At 47.8% G+C, this 15862-nt stretch overlaps 1 long non-coding RNA gene across 2 annotated transcripts in view; it reads right to left on the bottom strand.

Annotated features, from left to right (window-relative positions):
* Nucleotides 1–480: 480 nt before the first annotated feature.
* Nucleotides 481–15862, bottom strand: part of LOC311588310 — a 414683-nt gene continuing 399301 nt past the window's right edge. For both annotated transcript variants that reach the window (XR_014776147.1, XR_014776148.1), the window contains exon 6: nt 481–1216. This is a non-coding gene — a long non-coding RNA (uncharacterized lncRNA). The remainder of the gene's footprint in view (nt 1217–15862) is intronic.

The raw sequence follows: 15862 nt of genomic DNA, 5'->3' as shown, positions 1-15862 counted from the left end.
TGAAAAGGACCACGGAAGAGTCAGCTGCCTGCAGAGAGCTTTGGGCGAAGCCAGTTCTTTCAACCTGAATAGATGGGACCAGGGGATGCTGGGGCATTATTGGTGCCGCCTAGACTGTAGTGCATCTAAGTTACGGCCCTCTCTTGGGTAACTTGTTACAGAGAGGTGAGATGCCGTTTTCTTGGCAAGGGCACAGGGTTGAGCAAGTCTAGTTCACTCAGTTTTCAAGAATGTTTCTATTACGCTAAGGAAGATTCAGGAGGCTTCGAGCAGGGAAGCGATTTCAAGGTGACCTTGCAGAAGGAGCTGGCATTGTGAAATGTTTTTGATCAAGTGGAACAGGATCCGCTGTTCATGCTGTGGAAGGGTTCAAAGCCCCGGACACCAGACAGAATAAGAAAATTCAATTTCTGGCATAAGATTGTGCTTCCCTCCCCCTCCCCCCGACGTTTAGAAAAATACATACATCCGCTCTCCTTCTCCTGTAATGAAAATACAGCGTTCCTTGGTGGTAACTCAGACACAAGCTGGGTTGTAAAGGCAGGTGTGTGAGGCGGCGGGGAGGCTGTCTATGGGTATTTGGAAACAGGATCTCTGGAGCTGCTTGGGGACTTACGAGCAGCCTCAGACATAACGAGGCCTGGGGCCAAGGAATGGCACAGGGCTATTTCAATACGCTTCCATTTTACCTTAACATGACTACAGAGCCCCATCACCATGGTGAGCTAACACTTGATGTCCGTATACTGATAGTCACAGGCTACCACTGCACTGCTATATGGTGGCTACTATCCCCAGGTGGCTGCTGAGTCCTTGAAATGTGGCTCTTACAACACAGAAACTATTTTAAATTTTATAGCATCTGAAATAACTGAAAGAGCTACAGTGGCTAGGGGCCACGTCCCTGCATAACGTTGCTCTACTGCCTTTGGGAAGGTGTCTTATTCTTCCTGGCCTCCTTCTCTGATTCTCCTCTGGGAAAGCTTGGAGTGGTGACCTCTTCCCTCTAGGATGCCTGTGGAAAGGCACTGTGAATGCACAACACACACCAAACATGTGGGTTTATTAAATCTTAGCTGTGGTTATCAAGTCCCGAGCAGATCTTGCAGCTTCAGAGTTGGTTTGCAGTTTTTCTTGCCTGTGGACACAGACTCTCAACAGCACTGAGGCAGACTGAAGTTGTGGCCTGAGGAGAACCATTTGTTCTGTTTGTACCCTGTGGGGAAAAGACAACAGAATTAGGATGGCGGGCCGGGGTCGGGGGAGGGTTGTTCTGCAAAGGTCATGCAGTGTAGCAGGGGAAGGCTCACTCCATCACCCAGGCGCCTCGCCACTAGACAGCAGGTAAGTGAGTAGGCAGATTGGCTGCCTCTCGCCACATCCCAGACACATCTGCTATGGACAGCAGCCGAGAAGGTGAAAGAAGAGGACCAGACATCACTGTGCTCTCAGGAAAGAAGCAGGGGGAAGGCAGGTACTGAAGCATGGGTGTGAGAAAACAGAGGGAATTCTGGGAAAACACAGAGCCGGTATCAGGGAAAGGGAAGATAGGGCAGATATGGGGAGCTGAGAGTTCAGGACAGATACATAGAGAGACAGACGGACGAGGTGACAGGGAAGGATGGAGACAGAGGAATACAAGTTCCCTGTGCATGCACGCACAGAAGACGACTCAGAGATACAAGTGGCGTTGATGCAATAGTGGTGGGGAGACGGAAAGGATCCAGGAGTCAGCAGGCAAGGAGGAAAGACTGTAGGACTGATGTAAGTGAGGAGACACGGGACACCCAGAGGGCACCTCCTGAGAGAAACCAGCTAGCAGTAAGACACTGTAAGGCTGTATGGAGGCAGAGAGCCTGGCGGGCACTCGGTGGCACACAAACGGCTCAACTGCTTCCTACAGGAAGAGCAGGCAGCATGCCTCCGAGGCTGAGGAGAGGAGTACAAGGGGCACAGAACCTGCATAGTGGTGTTGTTGATGGGCAGGTCCTTGGGGTCTCATCACAGTCAGTCCAGAGCACGCTAGGAGCAGCCTGCATGCCTAGAGCTCTTGCCCAGCCCTCCCCCTCCCTTCACTCTTTCTCCAGAGTCATTAATCTTAGAGGACAGCTTGGTCTTTTCTCAGATATCTGCCTGGGTCAGCTTAGGAGCCTCTGAGGAGATACAGGCTCAGAATGTCATTTGTCAGCTGGGAGCCAGAAGGTGACATGGATGCAGCCCCTCCTGGCCTCTCCTTTACCTCACGAAGAGATGTTGCCCTTACAATCTTCCCTGGGTAGGACTTCCTTCTATCCTGGTCTTTCCTTTGTCCACCAGCACAGGGTTGCTGCGAACAGGAAGTCCAGGCCACCAGTGGAAGTCATCCCAGAAGAAAAAAAGCAGGGAGGGCCTGCACCCTGCACTGCCCTGTCTTCCATCAGCCCATCTCCGTCTTGGCTCTCCCTGGAGGTTTTCGCAAATGCCCAACCCTGAGCTCATACCCAGAGCGTGGTGGCCTACAACTGCCACGGGGTGTTTAAGACCTTCCATGGGGGGGGGTGCAGGGCCTGACTTAATGTACTATACCCGCTTTCCCTGCATTCTTTTCATCACTGGGGTCTCAAACCAGGTGATGCTTCCTCTGGGCAGTCTTCCCCGATGACTCTCTCTTGAAACATCTTTCTGTAACAACTGAACTGGGCCATTTTCTACTGTGATTTAGATGTGGCTCCTGTGTTTGATTGAGCACCTGGTCCTCAGTGTGTGGTGCTGTTATGGAGCTGTAAGGAGTGGAATAGGGGCGGGCCTTGCGGCTTTATGAACTAGCCCCCTTCCTGCCCATACTCTGCTTTCCTCATGTGATGCAATGTGACTCTCTAGCTTCTCGCTCCTGTCACTGTGCTTCCTCTACCTGATACCTTCCCCAGCCCTAATACGCCCTTTCTCCCTTAAGTGACTTTTGTCAGGGTGTTTTATTACAGCAACAAGAAAGTAGCTAAGACACAGTGGTCACTATCTGCAATGGCCACAAGAGCCAGGTGTGGGAGCACACGCTTGGCATCCCAGCACTTGGGAGGCTGGGGCAGGGCATCTGGAGTGAAACTCTGTCTCAAAAGTCAAATCAAACCAAGCCAGATGAGTGAGCAAAGAAACAAACAAACAAAAACACTGATGAGTAACCTAGATTTTATCAGCTAGGAGCCATGCACAGCCTGGAGCTCCCAAGCTTGCTGTTAACTATCTGTATTTCCTCTTCCTTTCCTGGAAGACTGAGAATAGTGTTTCTATGAATGCTGGTGCAGACTCAACAAGCTGGCAAATGCAGCCTAGAAGGTTCTTCAGCATCGAGTGGGCCCTGAGTGTGGCCGCTACTCTAACCTTGTCTTCTGTCTGTCTCTTCCCTTCACTGTAAGCAGCTATTGCCGTTTGGACTGGAAGTGACTCATGTTGTGAATCTATTTAGTCCCAAACTGGTGGTGAGATCTGGGGAGCTTGTGGAGTCTGTAGGAAGTTGGGCCTTGCTGGCCAAGTAGGCCACGAAGAGCAAGCTTTTGACAGCCACGTCGGCTTCCTGCTCCTGTCTAGTTCTGTCTGCTTCCTGTGGTTCATCATGGTGTGAGAGGTCTCTGCTACATGCTCCCACAGGCACGAGCTCTGCCACATCCAGATCACGAGGGACCCTCTGAAACCAGAAAAGCCACGATAAACCTCCCTTCCTTTCAGTTGTGTCTGTCAGCAAAGCTCATTTTCGGCACCTCTGTCTTACAGACTTGGGAAGCAAAGCCCGATAGAGTTAGTGACTTAGGCCAAGGCTAGCTGTACGCACAGCCCCCAGACTCAGTGCAGGGAGGACTGTAGGACAGTAAGTGGGAGACAGTCAACCCACCGGAGGATATGTTGTAGAGCAGAAGGGAGAGTCATCAAGGGAGAGAGTCATTGTACCGGCGGAAGAGATACACAGCCAAGAAAAGTTCCGGTATCGCCTGGGCAGTGGAGAAGGGTGAGATGGGAGGTAGCAGGATGGGAGCTCTAGAGGGAACGAGAAGGACAAAGGTGTTGATGTTCTGTCCACAGAGAGACAACAACCCATGTGCAGCCCACATCTTCCTGTCCTTGAGTCTTGCTCATGGCCTATGGTCCTTGTGTCTGGAACTAGTTGGGTAAGAAGGGTCTGTGAGCTCTCTCCTCTAATCTGGAGTTGAGACTCAATCCTTAGTCCCTCTCTATGGGACCCTAGGCACGTGTATCTGGCTTAGGTTCCCTCTAAAAATGGAAGCTATAGGATGATAGCTAAAGCCACGGGCCTGGCTGAGCTAGGAGAGGGGTACCAGTGGCAGCCTGATGGCATCCATCAAGTAAGCAGGTCACCTTTGCTATAGATGCTACAGGAACCTCCCAGGTGAGACGGGAACTTGGGAGCTAGGAAAAAAATCTTAAAATGGTTATGATTGAAAGGGGAGGATAATCTATAAAGAAGAGAGGGATGGAGGGAAGGAAGGAGGGGCAGCTACCCACTCTGCCTCCCTGTAACCAAAGAGTGTCCCATCTATGTGTGTGATGCTACCACTGGCAACACCAGGCAAATCCTAGGCAACTCAGGAAGAGTTAGTTACTCTAAGAGAGGATCTTTAGAAGTAGCTGTTGACTCAGGCTAGCTGTTGCGGCACATACCTATATGTTTGGCACTTGGGAGGCAGAGGAGGGAGGAGCAGGAGCTCAAGTTTGTCCTCATGATACAGCAAGCCGGAGGCCAGCCTGGGCTACACAAGACAGTCTCGAAAATCAGCACAAACAAATAAATAGACAAAATAAAAGCTCTCCAAAAGGAATCAGAGAAACAGATTCAAGCCACAACACAACAGAGTTCAGCTTGCATACAGGACGTCTTGGATGTTGAACAAAAGCTAAGGGTAGCTATGACCTTTAACCTAAGGGAAGTGGGCTTGAACCCCAGACAGGAGCAAGGTGGACTTGCACAGCATCTCTCTTCAGATGTCCCTGTCAGCTACTGACTGTCCCAGTGACTGGCTCAGCTTGGGCTCCATTTGCCTGTGACCATGGTCCAGACAGAGGCAGCAGCAGGAGTCCTAATGGCAGACACAGAGGCTTCCAGAAGATGCTTGGTTGGTTTCTGACCCAGCCACTGCCGGGGAGCATGTGCTCAGTGACACTCCATCTAATCACAGAGAAAGCTTTCTAATAGAAAGATTCATGATAGCTATCCAGGTTGCAGACACAAGGCTTTAACTTCTAATTCTGAAAGCCTTCAGCACCAGCCTCTTACCCACCACCTAGCACTGCCTTGGGGCTCAGGTCAGACAGATTTACAGTGCATTATCAACAGATGAATGTCACAGCTGGTTCCTGTGCCTCAGGGGGAAGTGGGAGAAGAGTAATTCAGAGTGGAGGCTGTAAGGTCCAGGTTGTTCAGGGCCTCTTTCTAGCTCGTGATGTAGGCAGTTGAGAGATCTGGGGTCTATCCAGGGCCAAGAAAGACCTTGCAGCCACAGGACACAGGTGGTACACAGAGATAGTTCAACACAGAAAGTTAGGTCTCTGTACCAAAGGGCAGAATTCTGGGCACTACCCTCCCAAACCAACCCAAACCACGCCAGAGGGCTTGGATTGTCCCTATCCCACAAAGGGATGACATGGCAGCCCTGCAGCCACCTGTCTGAGAAGCCAAGTGGGAAATAAGGTGAGGTCCCAGCACAGACTCTCAGAGGACACCTGGGAGCCGGGCGGAGCTGCCAGCAGCACACATTCTGCCTTACTTCCCCCAAAGGCTGCTTGGATATTCAGAAAAGGTTGTAAAAATGATGTGACAACCACTGCCTAGATGCCACACTTTTTATTATTTTTATTTTATCTATTTATCATTTTTCTGCCTGTCCATGCATCCTATATAATATCTTTCCATCTATGTGTCTACCTAAATAGCACTGTCTTCTCACTCATCTGCCTGTTCAGCATCTATCCATCCACCCATTTCTATATATCTTTGTAGCCATCCATACAAACAAATATCTAGCATCTAGGATATTAATGTAATATCCTATCTATCCATGCATCTGTCTCAACCATTGTATTATCTATCAATCCATTTGTAGTATTTGTAGGTATTAATCCATTTATTTGTCATCCACTTAGCTTTCTAACTATCCATGTGTCTAGTATCCATCCCCACGTTATTCATCTCCCTACTCATCCACATAGAATATCTTTTTATCAATCCTATAAGTTAATACTTCTAGTATGTCTAGTATAATATTATCCATTCATCTAGTCTGTTACGTCTTGTATAAAACTATCTGTCCGTCCATCAGTCTAAACTGTTACTTATCATATTTGCATGTTTCTGTGTATTTTATGAACTATTTAAATTTGAAGATACTGTGGCCTCTTGTGTCTAAATACGTCTCACCAGGACAAGGCAATTGCTTTACACGCACCCATTATCACACCTAAGAGAACGGACGCGTTCCATAACACCTAATACGCAACTTCAAATTTTCTCATGCATCACAAGAATGTGCTTTAAATTTTCTTTTGCAATATTTATTTGTTTGTATATGTACGTGTTTGTGTCTACTTGTTTACAGAAGCCCACAGAGGCCAGAAGAGGCTGTTGGATTTCTCTAGAACTGAAGTTACAGGAGGGTGCAAGCCCCGGCATGAGTGATGGGAACTGAGCCCAGGCCCTGTGCAGAAGCAACCACTGCTTCCCTGAGCCATCTCTCCAGTCTTTTAAAACTTCCTGAAACAATAAGAAGCAAGAATGGGGGCTGGAGAGATGACTCAGCACTTGGGAGATCCTGATGCTCTTCCGGAGGACTCAAGTGTGGATCCTAGCACCAGCATGGGCAGCTCACAACTTCCTGTAACTCTAGTTCAAGGGTAACCCAATGTTCTCTCCTGGCACCCACCCCCCCCCCACACACACACGCATGCACGCACACACGCACACGTGCACACACTCATGAATGCATGAACACACATGCACAAAAAGAATAACCAAGAGCTGAGACTAGTCATAGTAAAACTAAAAGGAGGGGAGGAGGGCGTGGTGTGTGGTACGGCTTACCTTTGGTTTTATTATTTGATATCTAGTCACCTAGTATCGCTTACACTAGCATTTCTTGTGTGCCATGTCAGGACTTAACACACAGCATCACCTGGTGATTCCAGCTGCTAAAAGTCTCATTCAGTGGTGAATGGACCTGAGATATAAGGCACTAATCAGGTAGAAAGCGCCTGCACCTGTAAGAAGACATCACATCTACGTCGCTGCAGAGTGGTCGTTTCTAGGAACTTGGGGATTATTGAGTGAACAAGGTGAGAGTGGTGATGTGGCTCAGACATGAAGAGCGCTTGCTGCTCTTGCAGAAGACATGGCTTCAGCTCTGTTTCCTGAGTCCATGTGGTTGTTACCGGCCATCTGGAATGAGTTCTCCCTTCTCTGGCTTCTGCTGAAACTGTGCATGCTTGTGCCTGAAAGCGTGCACACATACACACACACACACACACACACACACACACACACACACACACACTGAAACTGTGCACACAGACACATGCACTCACACACACAGTACACAGACAGACATGCAGACAAAACACTCATAAATGTAGCATAGAAATAAATAAATCATTAAACTGTGAAATCTGCCTCCACCAAACTCTTCTTTTCATTCCCTTCCCGTGTTTTCCTTCCTTAAACCTATTTATTTCTGCACACAGAATTTCAGAAGACAGAATGTCTTTCACCAAGAAAGTGACCAGCTGGATTGGGATCATCGCCAGGGTACCACAGAGTGTACAGTGCGTACAACGTGAGCCTTCCCTGTATCAGAAACTGGGACATGCGGTCTGCCAGATACAAGTGCCTCTGAGGACAGTGAGACAGGCTATTTGAAGTCGAAACTCCCCCAGAAAATCTGAGATGAGAGCTGGTGACAACTGCCGTGGGGGCTTACTCTACTGTCTCCCACACAAGTGGCATTTAGTGTTTGTCTCCCTGTGTGTCTCACACACCGGAGGCATCTGCTGAGGGGTATGTTTGATTGGTGCAATGTGACAGATGGGGAAGGGTGATACGTGCAAACTCAGGAGTGCCTTCATCCGCGTGAAACACAGAACTTGTGGGTATACAGGAGCCCAGTGCAGACAGATTGGGAAAAGGGGTGACCGGGTGCCCTGAGAGATCCAGTCTTTCACTGAGGAGAACTATCCTATCAGGATGTCTTTGGGACGCGGAGAAATGTTATTATCTATAAATGTTAAATCATATTCTCATATTCATTTATTCTTTTGCATCGTTTGTATGTGTCTGTGCGACAGAGGGCGTGCACATGTCGCAGCGTGGGTGCGGAGGTCAGGGGATGGCCCTTGGTGGGTTATACTCTCCATCTCTCATGTGGGTTCTGGGAATCAGACTCAAGCAGTCAGCTGGTAAGGGTGGTCTTGGCGGCGAGCACCCGTACTAGATGGGCCATCTTACCAGCCCGTAAGTTTTATCAGAATGAAAAAAAAAATTAGAAACAATACAGTCCAAGCTACAAAAACCATGCAACTGGTTCTGCCGATCTTGTGACCCACCAGGAGTGGACTCTGAAGGAGATCCACACAAGGAATAGAAGTGTGAATTTGTGATTTCTAAAGACCACATCCCAAAGGAATCAGTAAACATTAATAGAATAAATGAATTAGGTAACCCAGTATGAGCCACAGATAAAGCAATGCAAGTATTTGCTTTACATTTAAACACACACACACACACACACACACACACATACACACACACACACAGTTCATCCAAGACTAGGACCTGATTCATCTGGGAACCAGTGACTTGCTAATTCACTTTGGTACCATGATCCTATCAGCATCAATCACACAGTGAACCGTGCCATCCAAAGAGCTATCTACCAGATACGGTCTGAGATGGGTGGGTACCGGCAAGGCTTATAGGAAATAAGCAGATGTCCCCTAACTTGATCTCAGCCTCCACTTCTTTGCTGAGGACTTGGCTAAAGCTGTTCATAGTGTGGCTGAGACATCAAACGTGATCCAGCTCGAGTGACCCCAACATTTTCATCTCTGCATTCAGGTCTGACTATTTTATTTTTAATTTTAAGCTCTGAGCTTTGCTTCTGAATAGTCTCAAGCAGCACTGATGCTGTGCCCTTCTCATACATTCTGTCCCAGCGTTAAAACTTAGGTCCTCTCTCTCAACCTGAGTACTCTGTGACAGAAATTCTGTCCTCTGCATAGTGAGTATTTCCTGCAGAAGTTATTATTGTTATTATTCTCTGGAGTTGGCGGAAGGCTGGCAACTGTGGTTGAGCAGGAAGAGCTTCCTGCTGCATAGGGAAACAGAGCCACAGTTTTCCTGTGTTACTCTCACACCCTTTCCTATTTCTCTACATCTGAACGGTCTAGAGCAATTAATGGCATCACACTTTCACTGCTCCAAGTCAGTAGCATGTGGGGTGTGTGGAATACCGTTGTCTGAGGGTGGGTAATATAGTACTAGCATCTACACACCAGCAGACCCAAGGGAGGGACAAGTATGAGGTCTTGTGGACACACCAGCCCAATATGTCCATCAGACACAGATATCCATTAAATGTCGCTGAGTTTTCTCATGGGCGTATGGGACATCCTACTTTCTCAGTGTCTTGGGCACTTGACTTATTCTGTTCAATGAAATATGGGCATAAAAGGATCATGTCAGTGCTGAAAGAAAATCTTTAGAGCTGAAGGGTGGTTTTGCTTGGATGATTCTCGCCTGCCGTGGTGTTCGCACACCCCAAGTGGACTCCCCATATCCTGGGTCCTTGCGTGAGAGAAATGGGGATGCTCGTTATCACAGCAAAACTCAGCTCTTCCTGACTGACTGTATATCTATCATACATTAAAAAATATATATAATCAAGGGATGTCACTCAGTTTGTAGGATGCTTGTCTGGTGTGCACAGTGATCCCCCAGATGTGAGAGCACGTGCTTGTCATCCCGACACTCAGGAGATAGAGGTGGGGGAATCAAATGCTTAAAGTCAGCATTGGCTACACAGTGAGATCCAGGAGAGTCTGAACCACAGGTCCTGTCTCAAAAAATTATTATAAAAAGATTTATTCAATAAGGCATTTGCCTACTTAGCTGTTGGAAGATCTGTACAGCAGTCACAGCAGAGTTTTCGTTCTTTCTGCAGTGCTCGGGGAGGAGGGAGAGCTTGCACATGCTAAACATGGGCCCTACCATGGAGCTGTAGCCTCAACCCTGGTGACAAACATTTAAACCAATGGGAAACAATTCAAAGCCCTCATCTCAAACACAACTTGTGAATACTTTGATACATATATGTCTGAGAAATTACAGGACTGACTTGTGAGCATTCTGGATGAATGGGGCTCATAGACGTTAGGTGTTTTAAGTTGCTTCTATTAGAACTCTTTGATAGTTCAGGCGAAAAGGAACCCTGATGGTCCACAGACCCAGCACCTAACAACACTGCCTTGGCGGCCAGTACGGACTGGAGTGTCAAGCCAATGTGTGTGTGCCTGTGCCTGCTTCCAAATTACATACTCGCTCTGCTACGTTGCCCATTTCCGGATACTGCAAGACTTCTGTTTCTTCTGAAATCCAGAGAAAGGAAAGGGGGTGGAAGGAAAGAATTAAAAAAAAAAAACATACACACACCAAACCCTCTGCCCTTTCAAATGCTTGCAGCCAGCCAAGCTCCCTGGGTTTGCTTTGACAGGCTGTCTTCCCTTCAAAATGAAAAGAGAGGCAGCAGTGGACAGAAATAAAGGCCAGCTGTTCGGCGAAGCAAGATACCTGCACACATGCTTATGAGGCGCCTGTTATTTCAGGAACCCCAGAGTCTGCCACCCGACACCTGCCTTGACACGTTCCGGATGCATCAGCCCGGGCTGACATTAACCCAGGAGAGGGAGGATCTGGCTAAATTGTGTGTTTTTATACAGCTTTAGGAAAATGTGAGGGTTGTGGCAGGAATGCACTGATCCCATCATTAATCAGCAAGCAGCGTGGGTGAGTGCAGGGATGACAAGGGAGACTCTGCTGTTGGGGACACCAGAGAAGAGAGGTCATTTTTTCAATCCTTAACATTTTAGATCAAGTTTGTTGGTACAAAGAACCAACACAGGCAATGCCAATGTCGCTCGCTCGTTCATTCATTCATTCATTCATTCATTCATTCATTTGTTCATCTGAAAGCCATGTTGTGAGCACTGCTAAGTCGGTTTGCAAGTGGCATTTAAAGATAAGGAGCAGAATATGACATACTGTTTTTTGTTTGTTTGTTTGTTTTTTGGCAGTGGTTGGTTTGGTTCATTCTATTTTGATAGTCTCACTATGAAGACCAGGCTGGCCTTGGACTCACAGAGATCCACCTGCCTCTTCCTCCCAAGCACTGAGATTACAGATGTGCACTACCATGCCTCACAACACTCTGTGTCAAGGGCTGGAGAGATGGCTCAGCTGGTAAAATGCTTGCCGCACTAAAAGGAAGGCCTGTGTATAAAAATCCGGGTATGGTGAATGTGCTTACAAGCCTGGTGTCGTGGACAGATGGGTTCCTGGAGCTCATTGGATGGCCAGCCTGGACTAATTTGCGAGTTCCAGACCCCACTGCGACACTCTTTTTCAAAACAAAGTAATAAAATAAAATATAAATACAGACGAACAAAAGTAACAAGGTGGAGGGCTCCTGACGGACAACATTTTGTGGCTGGACACTGCTACACAAGTGCACACTACGTTCTGGTTGTGCCTCCCCTCCCCCACTTCATCTCCCTCTCTTCAGTACCAACATCTTCATCAAAACCCGGTCCTTTTGCCAGATTCACGATGTTTATTGTGCTTCTGGGGCCTGTCTAGTCTGATGGAGCCAACACACAGGGGTGCAGCCTGGGTTGATCAGGACAGTGCAAAGGCCGAAGTGTGAGAGCCAGAGCCGCTGGAGAAGCACTTTGCAAGTCTCTCCACAGTCATGCTGGCAGCAAGGGCTCACAAGAGGGGCTCCTGGGGGGAGGGTAAGTAGCAGAAGCTCAGAGACCCCTTCAGGGTCTAAGAACCCTGAGCTTGGAGCTCAGCTCTCCCTTCCCACTTAAGCTACCCACCAACCAACCCTCCAAGAGCCCCACCTGCTGGGCTGGCTGCAACAGCAACTATGAACAGCGGTCAGAAACCCCATTATCCGATCATGCTGTTGGACTGGGGTGTCGGTGTGCTACCTAAAAGGATGTCACTATGTAGGATATGAAAAGAGCAGCATGACACTGCTGGGCTGTGATGAGGTGGGTTGATTTGCCTAGTCTCTCTGGTAAGAAAGCACATGTTCCTGTGGGCTCTTCATGTCCTCATACAGGGCTTCCTCAGAGACCGAACACAAGATGAAGTTCACTTAAGGTTATCAGAGATGATTAGATCCATGTGGGAGTTCAACCTATATTCTTGGTTTTTAATCCCAAGATTCTATCCAGCCATGTTCAATCTTAGATGGACCCAGGGGGTGTCTGGGGACCTTGTTACGACGTCGCTTCCAGAGCCTGGGGGGGGGGGTCGGCGGGGGAAGCGTCTGCAGCGCAAACGTGAGGACCCGAGTTCAGCCTGTAGTGGCATGGCGTGTTCTTTCAGTTCCGGCACTAGGGAGGTGGACACGGGTGGCTCCCCGGGGTTCACTGGCCGGCAGGTTTGTATGAATGGATGAATGGCAAGTTCAGGAGAGACCTTGACTCAAAGAGTAAGGTGGAGAGTGGTAAATGAAAACAGTCATGAGCAACCTCTGGCCTCTGAACTCACGTGCCTGTGCACGTGCGTGTGCACACACATACACACACATGCACACACACATACATATATACACATACATGCGCGCGTACCCACACACCCACACACACCACTAGTACGTTCAGATTAGGCAGAACTGAGAATCCTGTGATTCAAATTATGTCCCTGTGACTGATGCTCATTCTGCTGGTCCATCAAGCCGCTCTCCCACGGCCACTTTATCCCACCCAAGAGAAAGAGCAGAGTCCAGTGCCTCCTTCCCCAGGGGCCGGCAGAACAAAGACTTATACCTCGGAGTACCCACTCTCAATCAATTTGTTTCTTTGCAGAAAATAAGAAGGACCTGCCATTCATCTCCCCTAATTCTCCCAGGGATGAAGCTGCACCTCCTCACTCCCTGTCAGAGGTTAGGAGATGACAGTTCAGCAGTTTAGCAAAGAAAGATGATTCAACTCCAGTTCGTGGCTGTTCAGCTGCTGGGCCTTGGGCCTGGGAGTCGTGTGCCCTGGATTCTGAGACCTGCTTCCTTGTCTACAGTTAACAACTGTTAAGTTGATTGCTCTGCTATTTTTTTTTTTTAATTTACTTTGAGCTTGACTGTGTCTCCTTAGGTTTAGAGAATGAACTCCTTTTTTCCCCCCTCATAAATGTAATTGCTGACATAAAGGGGGAAAGCCCTGATGTAATTGAGCAAGTAGATGTTTACAACCCTCTTCAAGCCAGTAAGTTGCTGGCACACAAGATTTATGACAGCCAGCTAAGAAAGTGGGAATAAAAAAAGAGGGGAAACCAAGACTGACGTAGCTGAGGAGAGACCGGGTCTGGATGAGTTGGCACCCTGACCCTCATACACTTCATAGCACTCAGCTGGGTCATTTTTTGGAGACTATTTAATGAGATAATGAAGTTTCCCCTAATAAACGCCTAATCTTGGCAGAGCTCAACTCCTAAAGACAACTCCATAAATTACAAAGATGGGGTTGTGTTAAAGATTTGCTGAGGCCATTCTCCAGTGAAACAGAGCTGCTGGTGGTGCTGCTTTTGTTTTATGACACAAGGCCTCAGTTGCCCCATGCTGGTCTTGGGCTTGCTATGGCGCTGAGGGCAACTTCTTCCTGAGTTTTAATCTCCTTTTTCTATCTCCCAAATACTGGGATCATAGGCACCACCAAACTCGGCTTACGCAGTCCCAGGATGAAAGGCATGGCGTGGTGCGTGCAAGGCTAGCACTCCACCAACTGAGCCACATCCTCAAGCCTGAAGTTGCTGAAGTTTTAAAGGTCATTGTCTGGGAGACTTGCATCAGTCCCTGGAAGGGCTCAAGCCTTCTGGAAGGAGAGGCTCCCATGTTTTCATCCAACCCCAGATAAATGGATACAGATGTTCCTTGAACTTGATCAACTCGCCTCTCAGCATGAATGCAAAATTGATTGGGCCAAATCAGAGCCCATGCCAGTGAAGCCTGGCTGCACTCAGAAATAAAATCAGCCACCTCCCATTTACTTAGAAGTCTCCGGCTTAAAATACACTGGAGGAAAATGTGTGCTTCGCTTTAGAGCAAGAGCCAAATTGCACAGCGACAAAATTATTCCCATCAGCGTGACAGCCTCAGCCAATCGTTCCCTTTTTTTAATGTGCTGAAAGGAGGCAACTTGGCATCATTAAAATAGGATTTTTTTTCCAGAAATACATCATGAAGTATGGAGAAGCTAGAAACAGAGAAAGGGACCGTGCTTCAATCTAATTCTGAGGTCGGACCTTTTTGAGTTGTCTGCTCTGGGTATAACACAAAGGCTTTATGGAAATTGGGTTGGTCTGCCTCTTGTCCCTGACGATCTTGGTGTCACATGGATGCGGGTAGTTACCCTTTAGCTCAGCTCCAGTATTTCCAGAAGCAACTCTTTTGTTGAATGATTGTCTCCAAATGACCCTTGACTTTCTATGTCACTTGACAAGCGCCAACCTGATCAGGCTTTTCCTGAGCTCTTAGTCCGGGGCCACTGATGGCCCATGCTTTATCTCCTGGCTTCCCATGAGTCCCATGCTTCTCCTTGCCTTTCATTCCCCAAGGATTCTCTAGAAGCAATCCAAGATGTATTGACATCCTATGAAAAGCAGAGGTCCAATCCAGGATGTATTGACATCCTATGAAAAGCAGAGGTCCAATCCAGGATGTATTGACATCCTACAACATGCAAATGTCCAATCCACGATGTATTATCCTATGAAATGCAAAGGTTCAATCCAGGATGTATTAACATCCTATGAAATGCAAAGGTCCGCTTACACAGCATGTGTGAGGGATGTGTGGACCCAAAGGCAACCAGATGTGCTCACTTCTCCGCTAGCCTCTCCCTCTAGAGAAGGATTCATGCTCAGCCCCCAACATTGGCAAGCTTCTTGCTCAACCTCAGCTCTCCCAGATTCCAGATGCCTTCTGCCCTCTCACATCTGCTTCGCATTGCCACCCTCCCTGCTGAGTGACAGTGTGCATATCTTTCCGTGCCGAGTCTCATTATGTCCTGTTGGGGGACATGGTGTTTGGTGACCAGGCGTTGCTGTCCGTGCCTGTTTCCAGTGTGCATCTAAAACTTTCTTTCCCAACTTCTTTTTAAAATCCAGTGATTTAATGTCTCTTCCCAGAAGACGACTTAAAGAGAAAAGGAATAAATTCTTCAAACATCTATAAGAACACATAACTCCACTTTTATTTCAGAGAAAATTGGTCACCATTGATTTTTAAGGATGAAAGTTGCACAGATGAAGGGAAGCCATATTGTTCAATCAAAGCCCGGTGACGCAGGGGTGATCAAAGGTTTGCCTCAAGTGTCAACTCACATCTACTGGTGGTGGTGTGTGACATGCTGTGGTGTGAACGAGCAGGGACTGCTTGACAGAATTTCATGGAAAGAATCAGAAATGTGGCCTTGGGCTGGATGGGGAGATATGACCAACCATCCATCCACTTTTAAAAATGCTAACTGTGATATAAGACAATTCTCATTTCCCTTATTACTTCTACCAGATATATGTGCAAAGCAGTTCTGAGAAAAAGTCAAAATTCCC

Source organism: Acomys minous (genome assembly GCF_964271855.1).
Source record: "Acomys minous genome assembly, chromosome: 2".
Lineage (NCBI taxonomy): Eukaryota > Metazoa > Chordata > Mammalia > Rodentia > Muridae > Acomys > Acomys minous.
Note: the sequence above shows the minus strand (reverse complement) of the source record. Positions and strands in the feature narration are given on the sequence as shown.